Source organism: Podarcis bocagei, assembly GCF_964188305.1.
Source record: "Podarcis bocagei genome assembly, chromosome: 2".
Lineage (NCBI taxonomy): Eukaryota > Metazoa > Chordata > Lepidosauria > Squamata > Lacertidae > Podarcis > Podarcis bocagei.
The window spans coordinates 6,981,829-6,999,593 of record NC_138126.1 but is presented as its reverse complement, the minus strand read 5'-3'; the positions used below and the strand labels follow the sequence as shown (position 1 = coordinate 6,999,593).

Here is a 17,765-nt window from a genome sequence, read left to right as displayed (position 1 = left end):
TAACAATTTCAAACTTCCACTAGGGGGACACAGTAGCAGTCAGAAGTTATTGCCTTAAAATAAATAACCTTTTTTTTAAATCCCCCAATTCACAAAATAGACGACAGTTTCAATTCCAGTTATTTTCCAGTTACTTTAAAACCAGGAGAAGCCAGCCAGAAACATTGTATCTCACTTGCAGAGTTAGCTGTCAAAAGGTACTCTATTCACCAACAGCGCATTTCACAGTACGGCATTCTTATTGTCCATTGGCAGCCCATTCCCAGGTTTTAAGCGGTGGATTTTAGCTTCCTTTTCTTTCTTTTTGGAGGGAAATACAGTTCACACCTTTCCCCCCTCCTCTCCTGCAGCCAAGGGGGGAAGTCGCTTGTTTTGATGTTAGACTAATAGTCCTTTTCAAGCGTCTTTCACGGTTTTAGCTTACAAGTTCAATGCTTTACTCTATTTACAAAGAACGGAAGGCAGACTTCCTGTTTATGCCTCCCCGCTTCGGTATCAAATTACTTCTTTGTTCTCCTTTATTTCCCAAATTAACCTACTCACAGGTAGCTGTTTTGTAGCCAAATTGTCAGAGGAAAAAGGTAGTGCTCTCCGGTAACGGCTGTGCAGCTTCGCTCCACGGAAGAAGCAGTTGACTCACAGCACCGCGCCGCTTCCCCGCTTCACTCCGGAGCCCGTAATCGGGCTCCTTTGCAGATTGGGGGGGCGCAAAAGGTGCCCGCCGAGTCCCACGGTCACAGGCTTCACCCGCCTGTGATTTTTTCGAGGGTCCCCGCTTCGCCGTAGCGAAACAGACCCGATTCCCATAGAGCTGGTCTCAGCCCCACTCACCTCACAGAGTGTTTGTTGTGGGGGAGGAAGGGAAAGGAGAATGTTAACCGCTTTGAGACTCCTTCGGGTAGTGGTAAAGCGGGATATCAAATCCAAACTCCCCCTCCTCCTCCTCCTCCTCCTCCTCCTCCTCCTCTTCTTCTTCTTCTTCTTCTTCTTCTTCTTCTTCACTGGTTCCTTTATGAATAATTATTAAGATTTTTCTTATTATGTTAAATATCCACAAAGTCTCCTGCAGACATTAATCAAAACAAGTGCAGGTATGTATTTTAGGGCACTGTTTTGTGAAGTATTCTCTGCATTTTCGCCATGCTTTTTGAAACTCTTGTCTAGTGTGATCTCTAATTGCCTCTGTTAATCTAGCCAGTTCAATATACTCTAACAGTTTGTCTTGACATTCCTTTTTTGTTGGCACAGTCCCCCCACCCCCCAGTTTTTAGCAATTAGGATCCTTGTTGCTCCTGTTACATAGAGGAATATTTTCTGATCTTCTCTTGCTATACCTGTGTCCATTCCCCCAATAGAAAAGCTTATATATTTTTCATTAAGATATACTTAAACATTTTTTTAAGCTCGTCATATACTGTGTTCCAGAAGCTTTTGATTTTTTCACAGGTACACCAAACATGTATAAGTGTCCCCTCTGTTTTACTACACGACCTTTGGTGGTCTTGTTCCCCAACAAATGACATTCAGAGACATGCAAGCCTCTGATCCCCCACAGAAATCCACTCACCATTAATTCATTAAGAATTATGAACTGCTCTTTTCATTGAGGCGTGTGGCCCAGGGGGCTTACTCCCAGGTAAGTAAGTCCAGGTTCCCATTCAGTACATTCTTATCTGTGTGTCCCATTGAACTTAATGGGAAATCTGGCTAACAAGCCATAGGGTAGTGCCAGAAAATATATCTTTCTTATGGAGTTGGGAGATACCTTCTTGGCTCAGCATCAAATTCTGCATGTTAGTAGAAACATATTCCCAGCACACAGCCTATGCCTGATCTTTAGAAAGACAAATAAAAGAAACTGCAAAAATAAAGTGAAGAAGAAATACAAGAAATGCTGGTGTATATAAAAGGTGGGATAGATTGGTTTCATGTGTATCAATGGAACAAAAACTTTACAAATCTCCATACAAATCAAACAGTAACATTAGCCACCCAGACACTTAATTCAGACTCCAGCAATACACACAGATCCTTCAACCAAGAATGGAGCTTAGTGGAGCTTGCTAAGGGCCAAAGTAGCACTCCAACGAGGGGGGGAGGGAGTCTGGTCCTGTTACATGGGATCAATTCCAATCTGTTACCTCCGAGGATGTGGACAGGATGCTTGGACAAGTGAAACCGACCACCTGTCTCCTGGATCCTTGCCCATCCTGGCTGATAAAAGCGAGCCGGGAAGGGCTGGGCGATGGGCTCTGCGGGGTGGTGAATGCTTCCCTCTGTGAGGGAGCCTTCCCAGACCCGCTGAAAGAGGCGGTCATTAAACCGCTTCTTAAAAAACCATCTTTAGATGCGGCCACGATGGCCAGCTATCGCCCAGTCTCAAATCTTCCATTCTTGGGCAAGGTGATTGAGCGGGTGGTTGCCAAACAACTCCAAGCACGCCTGGAGGAAACAGACCATTTGGATCCCTTCCAGTCGGGATTCAGGCCTCACCATGGGACTGAAACTCATGGAACTTTGAAGTGTCAGGCATAGCCCTACTGGCTTTAGCCCAAACGTAGCAGAGTTTTCCTGCACAGCGAAGAAGCTAGTTGAGGTGGTAATGACTAGTCAGCTAGACTCAGAATAACTATTTACAGGATTTATTAAAAAGGAAAAATAAAACCAGCAGAGTTTCTGCATACAAAACAAAGCAAAATAAATCCTTTCTTTCTTTCTCTCTCTCATAACCATACACAGCACTTCTAACTCCTAACACACCTAACAACAAACTGTGCTAGCATTTCTAGATAACAGAGTTGAGTGCTGGTCGTTAACCAATCAGAGTAAGTAGTTTCTAGGTCAAGCAGACCTTGGCTTTCTGCCAAGAGTAAATTGACACTGCCTTGAGTTAATTGTGTGAAGCCAGAATCTGCAAGTTCCCACAAAATCAATTAACAGAACCTGAACACCCCCTCACAGATTCTGCTGGACAATTAACATCAAATAACACCTATGTAGGAGATTATTTTTCCAGCAAACCTAAACCCTTGCACATTTGCTTGTTCTTTATCTTTGCCAATGGTTTAGTTAATACATCTGCTACATTTTCTTCACTTGATACATAAGTACATGTGATTATATTGTCTTGTACACAGCAACGTACATTTTGGTATTTTACAGAGATATGTTTAGAACGTGATTTGAAACCCTCTGTTTTACTTAAGGTTATACAAGCCTGATTATCAATGTAAACTTGTACTGGTTTTCCACAATTCACATTTAAATCTGCTAACAAATGCTTGAAATAAATCACCTCGTTGCACAATTCACTCAATGCGGCGTACTCAGATTCCGTTGATGACACACTTACAATGTCTTGCTTGCGTGACCGCCAGCTGATTAAAGCTCCACCGACCATTATGACTAGTCCTGTGACAGATTTTCTATCTGGCAAATTTCCCCAGTCACTATCACAGTAGCAACTCAACATTTCGTCCTCGGAAGAATTTAATTGTAACATATAGCCAATTGTCTGTTTGAGGTATCTCAGAACTTGTTTTACCCCTTTCCAGGCATTTAGTGTGGGTTTTGAGACCAATCTACTTAATATGCCTACTGCGTAGCTAATATCAGGTCTGGACCACTGTGCTAGATACAATAAACTTCCAATTACAGAGTGATATACATCAGGATGTTCAAATTCAGGACTCTCATCTGTATGAAGTGTTTTTATGAAACCTGGATCCATAGGCACCGCTGCCCCTTTGCAATCCTGCATCCTGTATGTAGTCAGTAGTTGTTTAACTTTGTTCTGCTGACTAATTAGGCAGCTGCCATCTTGGGCCCAGCACACTTCCAACCCTAGATATGTCCTAACCGGGCCTAAGTCCTTCACTTTGAACTTACTGGACAATTGCTTGGCAAACCTTTTAGTTTGTTTATCTGTTTTGCAGGCATACAATACATCATCTACATAAATCAGACAAAACTCTTGATCACTGCCTGTACCACGTACATAAACACAATTGTCAGCTGTACTCTGCTTGAAACCAAATGACACTAAGGCCTCATGGAAACATTTGTTCCAAGATCTTGCAGCCTGTTTGAGACCATATAAAGCTTTGTTTAATTTCAACACTCTATTGGAACCTGTCTCATAACCAGGCGGTTCGGCTAGATACAGGTCTTCTGATATTGGTGCATGTAAATATGCAGTCTGGATATCAAAATGGTTTAACAGGAGTTTTCTCTTTGCTCCAAGCGTTAAAATCAGCCTTACACTGTCCCCCTTAGCAGTAGGGAAAAAAGTTTCATCATAATCTTTTCCAGGCCTCTGAGAATATCCTTGAGCCACTAGACGAGCTTTGTATTTGTACTCTCCTGTCACCAGAGGTTTAAGTTTGTACACCCACCTGCAGCCTACAATCTTTGCCCCCTCAGGTGCTGCTACTGGTGTAAAAACCTTGTGCTCATTCAGAGAGGACATCTCTTCCTCCATTGCCTGTTTCCAGAGCTCTGCCTCCTCTTTTGGTAACTTTAACACCTCCTGAAAACTCTTGGGTTCTGCAATTACACTAAACACATTTGCAGTATCTGGAGAAAAACGCACCGGAGGCACTCCTTTGTTTTGTCTTTTAGATCTTCTGGGAGAAAATTTTTCTTCTGACCCACTTTCCTCCTCAGAACTACGACCTCTCTTTTGTTGCTTAGCAACTGGTCTCTGGCTAACTCCACTTTCTTGAGAGCTCTTATCTGAACTTTCCTCCCCCTCAGACTCTGATTCTCTATGTTTACCTTCAGAGTCATGAAGCTCCTGGGAAGGTTCAAACCAAACCTCAGTATTGGCATGTAGTCTCTCCCAGCCACTATGTTCACAAAAACTGGCATTCCTGGAGATCACAATGCCATTTGTCCCTTCAGCAAAGCGGAAACCTTTTCCCAGCTCCTGGTAACCCACAAACACTAACTGTTTGGTCTTAGGATCTCCCTTCTTTCTCATTTGTTTCGGAATTAATACCCAGGCTTTTGATCCAAACACATGCAAATGGTCAATTTTAGGTTTTTTCTGAAACAATTTAAAGTACGGGGTTGTACCTATTGTTTGATGAAAGAGCCTATTTTGGAGATAACACGCGGTGAGCATGCTCTCCCCCCAATAAGACATGGGCAAATCAGCATCATCAAGCATGGCAAACATCATATCTTGTAAAGATCTGTTTTTTCGCTCTGCAACGCCATTCTCCTCTGGGGAAAAAACGTTCGTTTTTCTATGCCCAATGCCACGCTTTTGTAACCAATCTCTAAAGGCATTTGACATAAATTCGCCACCTCTGTCCGTCTGAATCCTTTTGAGTTTAATGGACAGAAATCTTTCCACAGATGCCACCCAGCCTTTAAACTTAGTGAACACATCACCCTTATTCTTCATGGGAAAAACCCAAGAGTAACGTGTGGCATCATCCACAATTGTTAGTGAAAAGCGTGCTCCACCCCTGCTTACAGCAAATGGACCAATTACGTCCATGTGAACCAGCTGTAGCGGTGACTCACTAACTCTGTCACTTCTGGGGTAAGAGACTCTGTGGGTTTTAACCTTTTTACAAACATTACAATCAAGGTACTTGTTACAACTCTTTAAATTACCCCCATCAGCCAATTCAGACATTTTTAGTACAATTTTCCAGCAAGCATGCCCCATTTTCCTATGCAATAAGTGCACACAGTTGTCATGTATAGCTTTGTTATTCACGGCAGGCTGAGATTTACTGACTACTGCTGCAACTTGAGATCCTGCTTTAAGCCAAAACAAGCCTCCCTCTGACTTAGCAGTGCCTAAAATCTCACCAGCCTTCTTAATAATGCAACTGTCTCCTTCAAAATACACTTTAAACCCAGCTTTTAGCAAACAATCTACAGACATCAGATTGCTCCTTAATGAAGGCACACAAAGTACATTTTGCAGGCATTCACGAAGACAAGGAACAAAAACTGCACCCCCCGAAATCACTTCGGAAGTACTTCCGTCTGCTAGAGCCACCTGGCTGCGCTGTGCTGAGTTCTTGGAAACAAACAATTCATCTGAATTTACGATGTGCCGAGACGCTCCCGAATCGACCACCCAGACAGCTTGTTTCTCATCAGCAACCTTGACCTTGGCGGTCACCAGCTGAGCCGACTGTTTTTGTTTGAAGAATTTCTTTTTACGCTGCTGCTGCTGCTGATCTCGTCTCTGCTCCTTCACCGGCAACTGAGACTTGACCAACTCCGGACATTGTCGTTTTAGATGCGCTGAAGACCCACATCGGAAACAACGCCTAACAGCAAACGCTGACTCCTCACCAGTACGCTGCTTTTGCTTCACCTCTGGCACGGCATGAGAACTCCTTCCAAACCGCCCGCCAGTAAAAGTCTCTGCAGCCAACGACCTTTCTTGCCTCTTCTGCCATTCTTCAATCAAACGCCCAGTAACGTAACTGACTGATAAATCACGCTCCTGTATGCCCTCTAGAGACAAAACTAAATTATCCCAGCTTTCCGGGAGAGAACTCAAAATAATAGCCACCTTCTCCTGCTGGTCTAACGCACAGTCTCTTTCCTGTAGCGCAGCAAACTTTAACTGTAAACTGTGTAGGTGTTCCTGCATTGTAACCCCAGGCTGTAACATTGCCTTGTACAATGCCTGGCGAATGAACAGCTTGGAAACCGCTGTCTCACGCACATGGAGTTCTTTAAGTGCTTGCCACACACCTCTAGCTGTCTTGATTCCCCTCACATATGGCAACTGGGAATCTTCCAGCCCCAAGACAATTGTGGCCCTTGCTCTTTGGTCTTTATCGAGGTCTTCATCATCAGGCTTCGTAGGAAACTTACTCACCACTTGCCAGAGACGATCCCTCTGCAGCACTGCCTGCATGCGTTCCGACCACAGCAAGTAATTGGAGTCATTCAGACGCTCAAAAGCCATCTGAACTGGTTGTGAGGCCATCTTGAGAGCGATGTCCCTGGAACCCGGAACCAGCTACTCACGACCACCGAGAGAGAAAACAGGAACCACAGCACCCAGCACTCACACGCTGCAGCTGTTGTCCTTGTGTCCACTGCGTCACCAGCTCACAACAGTCAGGAACCAGCCAGTGTCCATCTGCTGCACCGACAGGAACAACAACTTCTGGGACTACTGGAACCAACACCGTTGATGCTGACACCACCACAACTCAGGCTGGCAGCACAATGCCCATAACCTCATGGAACTTTGAAGTGTCAGGCATAGCCCTACTGGCTTTAGCCCAAACGTAGCAGAGTTTTCCTGCACAGCGAAGAAGCTAGTTGAGGTGGTAATGACTAGTCAGCTAGACTCAGAATAACTATTTACAGGATTTATTAAAAAGGAAAAATAAAACCAGCAGAGTTTCTGCATACAAAACAAAGCAAAATAAATCCTTTCTTTCTCTCTCTCATAACCATACACAGCACTTCTAACTCCTAACACACCTAACAACAAACTGTGCTAGCATTTCTAGATAACAGAGTTGAGTGCTGGTCGTTAACCAATCAGAGTAAGTAGTTTCTAGGTCAAGCAGACCTTGGCTTTCTGCCAAGAGTAAATTGACACTGCCTTGAGTTAATTGTGTGAAGCCAGAATCTGCAAGTTCCCACAAAATCAATTAACAGAACCTGAACAGAAACTGCCTTGGTCGCGCTGGCTGATGATCTCCGGCGGGCTAGGGACAAAGGTGAGAGCTGTTTCCTAGTTCTGCTGGATCTCTCAGCGGCCTTTGACACCATCGACCATAACATCCTTCTGGACCGTCTAGAGGGTCTAGGAGCTGGGGGCACTGTCATACAATGGTTCCGCTCCTTCCTCCTGGGCCGTGTCCAGAAAGTGGGGGGGGGGGATGAGTGTTCAGACCCCTGGGCTCTCACTTGTGGGGTGCCTCAGGGTTCTGTCCTCTCCCCCATGCTTTTTAATATCTATATGAAGCCGCTGGGAGAGATCATCAGGGGGGTTTGACTGGGTGTTCATCAGTATGCAGATGACACCCAGCTCTACCTCTCCTTTAAATCCGAACCAGTGAAGGCGGTGAAGGTCCTGTGTGAGTGCCTGGAGGCGGTTGGAGGATGGATGGCGGCTAACAGATTGAGGTTGAATCCTGACAAGACAGAAGTACTGTTTTTGGGGGACAGGGAGCGAGTTGGTGTGGGGGATTCCCTGGCCTTGAATGGGGTAACTGTGCCCCTGAAGGACCAGGTGCGCAGCCTGGGAGTCTTTTTGGACTCACAGCTGTCCATGGAGGTGCAGGTTAACTCTGTGTCCAGGGCAGCTGTCTACCAGCTCCACCTGGTACGCAGGCTAAGACCCTACCTGCCCACGAACTGTCTCGCCAGAGTGGTGCATGCTCTAGTTATCTCACGCTTGGACTACTGCAATGCGCTCTACGTGGGGCTACCTTTGAAGGTGACCCAGAAACTACAATTAATCCAGAATGCGGCAGCTAGACTGGTGACTGGGAGTGGCCGCCGGGACCACATAACACCGGTTCTGAGAGATCTGCATTGGCTCCCAGTACATTTCCGAGCACGATTCAAAGTGTTGGTGCTGACCTTTAAAGCCCTAAATGGCCTCGGTCCTGTATACCTGAAGGAGTGTCTCCACCCCCATCGTTCAGCCCGGACACTGAGATCCAGCGCCGAGGGCCTTCTGGTGGTTCCCTCATTGCGAGAAGTGAGGCTACAGGGAACCAGACAGAGGGCCTTCTCGGTAGTGGCGCCCCCCCCCCCGTGCAACGCCCTCCCATCAGATGTCAAAGAGATAAATAATTACCTGACATTCAGAAGACATCTTAAGGCAGCCCTGTTCAGGGAAGTTTTTAATATTTAACGCTGTACTGTTTTTAACACTGTTTGGGAGCCGCCCAGAGTGGCTGGGGAAACTCAGCCAGATGGGCGGGGTATAAATAATAAATTATTATTATTATTATTATTATTATTATTATTATTATTGAGAACCTCTGCAACACCACCTCCCCTGCCCAAGGGAGCTCTTGAGTGGGAGGTGAGCAGGTCTTACTTGAAATGGGCCACTACAGACAAAACAGGGTTTGGCCAGTGGTGGTGGTGGTTTGTAGAGGTGCTGTGTTTTGTTGTTGTTATTTAGTCATTTAGTCGTGACTGACTCTTCATGACCCCATGGACCAGAGCACGCCAGGCACTCCTGTCTTCCACTGCCTCCCACAGTTTGGTCAAACTCATGCTAGTAGCTTCGAGAACACTATCCAACCATCTCGTCCTCTGTCGTCCCCTTCTCCTTGTGCCCTCCATCTTTCCCAACATCAGGGTCTTTCCCAGGGTGTCTTCTCTTCTCATGAGGTGGCCAAAGTCTTGGAGCCTCTGTCCTTCCAGTGAGCACTTAGGGCTGATTTCCTTCAGAATGGAGAGGTTGGATCTTCTTGCAGTCCATGGGACTCTCAAGAGTCTCCTCCAGCACCATAATTCAAAAGCATCAATTCTTCGGCGATCAGCCTTCTTTATGGTCCAGTATGGAAGTGAGAGCTGAAGGTGCTGCGTTGTCTGAGGTCAATGTTAGGCAGCATAACAAGCAGAGAAGAAAGTTTGAATGGCAACCATTTGACTAAATGAAGTTTGCCTGGATCTTTTCACAGTATCTGTAAGTTTACAACCATGGCTCAACTGAAGAGGAGTGCCATTTTGGCGCCATGATAGGGGGTGCCCGACGCCATGGATGCCATGCAGCATGGATGGCCCTGGCACTGAAATTTGTGGCTGCTCAGCCCCTTCATGGGGAATTTTGTGTTGGGAGGCCCCCAGCTGGCCCCCAGCTGGCTCCGGACGATCACCGGTCTCCCGTGGAACAGCATCAGTCAGTTAGTGACACGAGTCTCAGGTACGTTCTGAGACCCGTGCACACTCTGTCAGCAGAGTGTATAAATAATCCACAATGGAAGATGCATACAGAGAGAGCACATTTACAGCTTTATTCAGCATAGTTCAGGAACAAAGGAAAACATGACTGCATCCCTTCGTCTCCAGGAAAAACAGCCGAAATACAAAAGCAACATACAACGGAAGCTCCCAGCAGACAATGCTGGGAGTAAACAGGCATGTGATACACAAACGTCACGCCTGTACCCTTTTAAGGTGGAATGGAACTATATCCTAACAGCTTGTGGGTGCATCTATGTGACTGAATATTGCAATGGCAAAACTGTCCCTCTGTTTATCATCTGCTAGCAAATAAGACAAGTCAAGGTAACCCCAGAGGAGCATTAGTAGCAATGGTTTGGTTGATCAGGTATTTTCTGTGACTTGTCTCTGAGAAAGCAGTACATTATGCACAGGGGACCTGAGGCCACTGCAGAGTCAGAATGTGCCGGAGTGTGTCAGTTTATCCTTGCAGATAAAAAGCCAAGGCAGGGTTAATTCAGAGTACTTGCTTGCAAAGTATTGGAGCCTCAGCTTCAGGATCTGTCCTTCCAGTGAGCACTCAGGGCTGATTTCCTTCAGAATGGGTAGGTTTGATCTTCTTGCAGTCCATGGGACTCTCAAGAGTCTCCTCCAGCACAGTAATTCAAAATCATCCATTCTTCAGCTATAAGCCTTCTTTATGGTCCAGCTCTCACTTCCATAATAAGGGGGTTCAAAAACAACATTGAAGTTCAGAGGGAAATCAAAGGGACCAAAAGAGAAAAATCTGGGACATAGAGTAGTGAGTCCTATAGGGCTGGGCAAGACCCCTGTGCAGGTCCCCTAAATTTGGTATGAAACTTCCTCCCCACTTCCCTGCTTTTCCACTGTTGCAGGCAGCATGCTTCTGAATTCCCTTTGATGGAAACTGTAGGAAGGGACAGCACTGTTGTGCTCAGGACCTGTCTGTGGACATCCCAGATGTGTCTGCTTGGCCAACGTGGGAACAGGATGCTGGACTAGATGAGTCTCTGGCCAGTCCCAGAAGACTCTTCTTTGGCAAAGAGGAGCTTCAAGCAGCATTGCCAATCTTTGCTGCTCACATTGACAGCAGAACCTCTGGGCACTCCTGGCACCAACAAGAACTTGGGTGAGCTTTAGGACTGGTTTCTTGACCAAGGTATACATGGTAGAAAGCCTTGGTAGGTCTTCTCAGAAGACATACTGAGTAAGATTCACCTTCATTACTTCCTTGAGCACCCCTTGAAAAGAAATGTCCAGTGAAGGGTTGTTGGAGCGACACAGATTGACCATAACAGCCATACAGGTCTAAAGGGGAGGGGAATCTGATGGGTCTAATCTGGCCTATAGAGCAGAATTTCCTCCCCACTGTCTGAAAACCGAATGTTGACCATGACTCTTGTGAATGTGCTTTTCCACAAAGTTTAGATATATTCAGCTGTGACTTCCCTTTGCCATCTCAGAGTCTAGAGTGACATCTGAGGGCTGTTGCAAAACATGTTTTTCTCCAGCCCTGCACCTGAGCATGGAGCCATGTAAAGATTGCAGGATGTTGCAGAGCCAATGCTTATCTCCCTTATGGCTATCAAAATCACCCCAAAATTATAAATACATTTTCATCATTCCTGACAACATTTTGGAGGCCCCAAGTTGCACAGTGGTTAGATTGGTCTTAACTAGGGCCAGGGCTTTTTCAGTACAGGCCCTGACTTGGTGGAACGCTCTCTCACAAGAGACTAGGGCCCTGCGGGGCTTGACATCTTTCCGCAGGGCCTGCAGGATGGAGCTGTTCCACCTTGCCTTTGGTTTGGACTCAGTCTGACCCTTATGTTTCCCTCCCCTTACGGTTTTGATCTATGGGCTACTTTTAAAATGAGGCTGCACTTTAAATTGCATTTTAACCTCTATTTTAAATTCCCCCCCCCATTTTGTTTTTATTTTACTGGTGTTAGCCACCCTGAGTCTGTCTCTGGCCGGGAGGGCGGGGTATAAATAAAATTTATTTATTTATTTATTTATTTATTTATTTATTTATTTATTTATTTTTATTATTATTTACTTGAGTGGAAGAGAAGATTACATTGAAAAAGCTGCAGTCACATGACAAGTATGTAGTTTTCATAACTGTTGTGCTGGACATCAAAACTGAAAAGAATCCATAGGTGAAATCTACACAAATAAAAAATGCTGTGAAAATGCCTTTTTAAAATAAAAAAAAACATTTTTACAAATACATTGAATTTAGTATAGATCACTGTTGCTTTCTAGTGTCACATTTGTATATTGCACTTTACAACACATTTATAACATTTTATTTGCAGCTATTTACCGTATTTTTCGCTCTATAACACGCACCTGACCATAACACGCACATCGTTTTTAGAGGAGGAAAACAAGGGAAAAAATATTCTGAATGAAACAGTGGACGTATCATTTTTGTGCTTCATGCTGTGGCCACAGACATGTGATCTGATGGTGAATTTGGGGTGACCCAATGCAAAAATCCTGAGAATCCCTGTGGATCCATGCTTTGTAACCACGTTTTTGCACCATTGCAGCCCCAGGCAACAGTGGGTGTGTGATTTTTGGGGGGCAGGCTGTAGCCATGGACATGCTATGTGATCTGATGGTGAATTTTGGCTGACCCAATGCAAAGATCCTGAGGATCCATGTGGATCCATGCTTTGTAACCACGTTTTTGCACCATTGCAGCCCCAGGCAACAGTGGGTGTGTGATTTTTGGGGGGCAGGCTGTAGCCATGGACATGCTGTGTGCTCTGATGGTTAATTTGGGGTGACCCAATGCAAAGATCCTGAGGATCCATGTGGATCCATGCTTTGTAACCACATTTTAAGTGGGGAGGGAAGGAAAAACACAGAAGGCTAAGAATGCAGGAGAGGGCTATGACGTGAGGAAAGGAAGGCAAAAGTTTCCCCCCACCCACCCACACAAGCCAGCCAGCGTGCTCTCTCTCTCTCTCTCTCTCTCTCCCTCTCCCTCTCCCTCCCACCTGCATGTTTTCCGGCTGCCTGATATATACGTATTTTTTTTAACTGCCTTGACAGAGCCAGCAGGGAAGCAGTTGAAGAAGGAGCAAAAAGGGTTTTCTCTTGTGTGTGTGTGTTTCTTTGTGGCTGATTAGCTGTTCTCCCTGTGCAAAGGTCAGAGGGGGCAGGGTTTCTGTTGAGGAAGGTGATTAGCTGTGGGAGGAGCTTATCAGAGCCAGCAGGGAAGCAGTTGAAGAAGGAGCAAAAAGGGTTTTCTCTTGTGTGTTTGTGTTTCTTTGTGGCTGATTAGCTGTTCTCCCTGTGCAAAGGTCAGAGGGGGCAGGGTTTCTGTTGAGGAAGGTGATTAGCTGTGGGAGGAGCTTATCAGAGCCAGCAGGGAAGCAGTTGAAGAAGGAGCAAAAAGGGTTTTCTTGTGTGTGTGTGTTTCTTTGTGGCTGATTAGCTGTTCTCCCTGTGCAAAGGTCAGAGGGGGCAGGGTTTCTGTTGAGGAAGGTGATTAGCTGTGGGAGGAGCTTATCAGAGCCAGCAGGGAAGCAGTTGAAGAAGGAGCAAAAAGGGTTTTCTCTTGTGTGTTTGTGTTTCTTTGTGGCTGATTAGCTGTTCTCCCTGTGCAAAGATCAGAGGGGGCAGGGTTTCTGTTGAGGAAGGTGATTAGCTGTGGGAGGAGCTTATCAGAGCCAGCAGGGCAGCGGCGCGCGCCTAGCGGCGTGCGCAGTTTCACCCATCTTTTAGATTTAGGAGAGCTAGTCTCAAACGTTTGTTGGGGGAGACCTAGGTTTTTTTTTTGTGGGTGGAGTTATTTGTCCTGTCTTCACGCTTTTTATGATGGAGGACCGCTGTAGCCACCCCCAACGACACATTCTCAAGATGGAGGGGGAGGGAACAGCTGCTGTCGCCTGCGGTTCCTGCGCAATGTTTGCCATCTTGCCAAAGGTTGCAGGCAGCTTTACCTGCAGCAATTGCATGTTGATTGCACTCTTAAAAGACAAAGTCCAGCAACTGGAGGAACGTGTAGCTACGCTTCAAAGAATTAGAGAGCTGGAGCTCTTCTTGGAAGCAACAGACCACACCGTCTCCATCAAAGAGGAGACAGGGGACTCCCCTGAGAAGGAGGCTAGTTCACCAACACAGGAGCCAGATATATGGAGAAACGTGACTCAAAGAAGTAGGAGGCCCAGGGTTCGTTCTGATTGTTTAGAAATACACAATCGCTTTGAGGTCCTCTCCCCTAGCATGGAAGACAAAGAGCAGACTCCATTTGAGGATCTCTCCCTCATTTCAGTCGATCAGGTAAATGAAGACGAGCAGCAAAGTCAGTCCTCAGGGGATGTGCAGGCGACCTTGGAACGGACAGCTCATGGAAGAACCCCGACCAAACCTAAGAGGAGGCGTGTAGTGGTGATAGGGGATTCCCTACTGAGGGGAACAGAAGCAGTGATTTGTGGGCCTGACAAGATGTCTCGGGAAGTGTGCTGTCTCCCCGGGGCTAAGATCCAAGATGTAACTGAACGACTGCAAGGAATCATAAAACCCACTGACAAATACCCCTTCCTCTTGGTTCATGTGGGAACCAATGACACTGCAAGCAATAGCCTCCAGAAGATCAAAAGAGACTACGAGGCTCTCGGCAGGAAATTGAAGCAACTAAATGCACAAATTGTCATCTCATCTCTCCTCCCAGTTGAACGACGTGGCCCAGGGAGAGAGGGAAAAATAGTGGAAGTGAACAGCTGGCTTCGCAGATGGTGTAAACAGGAACGGTTTGGATTCTTAGATCACGGACTGCAGTTTCTTGAAGATGGACTTCTGGCAAGCGATGGGCTGCACCTCACAACGGTTGGGAGAAATGTTTTTGCCAAAAATCTCAGAAACCTCATCAGGAGGGCTTTAAACTGACTAATGTGGGGGAGGGAGACAGTGCTCCTGAAGGTAGGAGCCTATCAATTGATGAAGATGATCATCCAAATGTCATAGAACAAATGGAGCAAACAGCACGCAGACCTAGTGGTGGGAGGAAAAAATCCTTAAATAAGAGACACAGGGGGGTGATTAATGGACTTCAATGTCTGTACACTAATGCGCAAAGCATGGGAAATAAACAAGATGAGCTTGAGCTCTTGGTACAGCAAACTAAATATGACATAATAGGCATCACTGAAACCTGGTGGGATAAGTCCCATGATTGGAATGTAATAATGGGGGGATACAATCTATTTCAGAGAAACAGACCAGACAAGAAAGGAGAAGGAGTGGCGTTATATGTCAGGGATGTGTATACCTGTGAAGAGATCCAAGATTCAGAACCTCAAAGCCAAAGTGAGAGCATTTGGGTCAAAATTAAGGGAGACAAGAATAACAGGGACCTCATTGTGGGAGTTTACTATAGATCCCCAAACCAAACGGAGGACATAGATGATGCCTTCCTGGAACAGATGGCCAAGCATGCAAAAGGAAGGGAGATAGTAGTAATGGGGGACTTCAATTACCCGGATATTTGTTGGATGTCAAACTCAGCCAAGAGCATAAGGTCAAACAGATTCCTCACTGGCCTTGCAGACAACTTCATTGTCCAGAAAGTGGGAGAAGCAACAAGAGGAACAGCCATTTTAGATCTGGTCCTAACCAATGTTGATGATCTGGTTAGTGGGGTAGAAGTGGAAGGATCATTAGGCGCGAGTGATCATGCTCTTCTGAAGTTTACTATACAGCGGAAAGGAGCAGCCAAGCATACTAGGACTCAATTTCTTGACTTTAAGAAAGCTGACTTCATAAAACTTAGGGAAGTGCTGGGTGGGATCCCATGGACAGTAATACTAAAAGGAAAGGGAGTTCATGATGGCTGGGAGTTTGTTAAGAGGGAGATACTAAAAGCACAACATCAGGCAATACCAATGAGACGGAAACATGGAAGGTGCCTAAAGAAGCCAGGGTGGCTATCTCAAGAACTTTTAACTGAGTTAAGATTAAAAAAGGATGTGTACAAAAATTGGAAAAGGGGGGAAACCACCAAAGAGGAATTCAAACAAATAGCCAGCACGTGTAGACACAAAGTCAGAAAAGCTAAAGCACAGAATGAACTCAGGCTTGCTAGAGAGGTTAAAAGCAACAAAAAAAGGCTTTTATGGGTATGTCCGTAGCAAAAGGAAGAACAAAGAAACAGTGGGGTCACTCAGAGGAGAAGATGGTGAAATGCAAACAGGGGACACAGAAAGGGCTGAACTCCTCAATGCCTTCTTTGCCTCAGTCTTCTCCGATAAAGAAAACAATGCCCGACCTGAAGAATTTGGAGCAAATGATTCAGCAAAGGAAACATAGCCCAGAATAACTAAGGAGATAGTACAAGAATACTTGGCCAGTTTAGATGTATTCAAGTCTCCAGGGCCAGATGAACTGCATCCAAGAGTATTAAAAGAACTGGCAGATGTGATCTCAGAACCACTGGCAGTCATCTTTGAGAATTCCTGGAGAACAGGCGTAGTCCCGGCAGACTGGAGGAGGGCAAATGTTGTCCCTATTTTCAAAAAGGGGAAAAGAGAGGACCCAAATAATTACCACCCAGTCAGTCTGACATCAATACCAGGGAAGATTCTGGAGCAGATCATTAAGCAAACAGTCTGTGCGCACCTAGAAAGGAATGCTGTGATCACCAACAGTCAGCATGGATTTCTGAAAAATAAGTCGTGTCAGACTAACCTGATCTCGTTTTTTGACAGAATTACAAGCCTGGTAGATGAAGGGAATGCAGTGGATGTAGCCTACCTTGATTTCAGCAAGGCATTTGACAAGGTGCCCCATGATATTCTTGTAAAGAAACTGGTAAAATGCGGTCTTGACTATGCTACCACTCAGTGGATTTGTAACTGGCTGACTGACCAATCCCAAAGAGTGCTCATCAATGGTTCCTCTTCATCCTGGAGAAGAGTGACTAGTGGGGTGCCACAGGGTTCTGTCTTGGGCCCGGTCTTATTCAACATCTTTATCAACAACTTGGATGATGGACTCAAGGGCATCCTGATCAAATTTGCAGATGACACCAAACTGGGAGGGGTGGCTAGCACCCCAGAGGACAGGATCACACTTCAAAATGACCTTGACAGATTAGAGAACTGGGCCAAAACAAACAAGATGAATTTTAACAGGGAGAAATGTAAAGTATTGCACTTGGGCAAAAAAAATGAGAGGCACAAATACAAGATGGGGGACACCTGGCTTGAGGGCAGTACATGTGAAAAGGATCTAGGAGTCTTGGTTGACCACAAACTTGACATGAGCCAACAGTGTGACGCGGCAGCTAAAAAAGCCAATGCAATTCTGGGCTGCATCAATAGGAGTCTAGCATCTAGATCAAGGGAAGTAATAGTGCCACTGTATTCTGCTCTGGTCAGACCTCATCTGGAGTACTGTGTCCAGTTCTGGGCACCACAGTTCAAGAAGGACACTGACAAACTGGAACGTGTCCAGAGGAGGGCAACCAAAATGGTCAAAGGCCTGGAAACGATGCCTTATGAGGAACGGCTAAGGGAGCTGGGCATGTTTAGCCTGGAGAAGAGGAGGTTAAGGGGTGATATGATAGCCATGTTCAAATATATAAAAGGATGTCACATAGAGGAGGGAGAAAGGTTGTTTTCTGCTGCTCAAGAGAAGCGGACACGGAGCAATGGATTCAAACTACAAGAAAGAAGATTCCACCTAAACATTCGGAAGAACTTCCTGACAGTAAGAGCTGTTCGACAGTGGAATTTGCTGCCAAGGAGTGTGGTGGAGTCTCCTACTTTGGAGGTCTTTAAGCAGAGGCTTGACAACCATATGTCAGGAGTGCTCTGATGGTGTTT

The 17,765-nt window shown here is 45.7% G+C and overlaps 1 protein-coding gene across 1 annotated transcript in view; it reads left to right on the top strand.

The window, feature by feature from the left end:
• Nucleotides 1-17,765, top strand: part of LOC308578849 (vomeronasal type-2 receptor 26-like) — a gene marked incomplete at both ends in the record, with an annotated part of 112,972 nt that overhangs the window by 35,213 nt on the left and 59,994 nt on the right. The gene's annotated exons all lie outside the window — the stretch shown is intronic.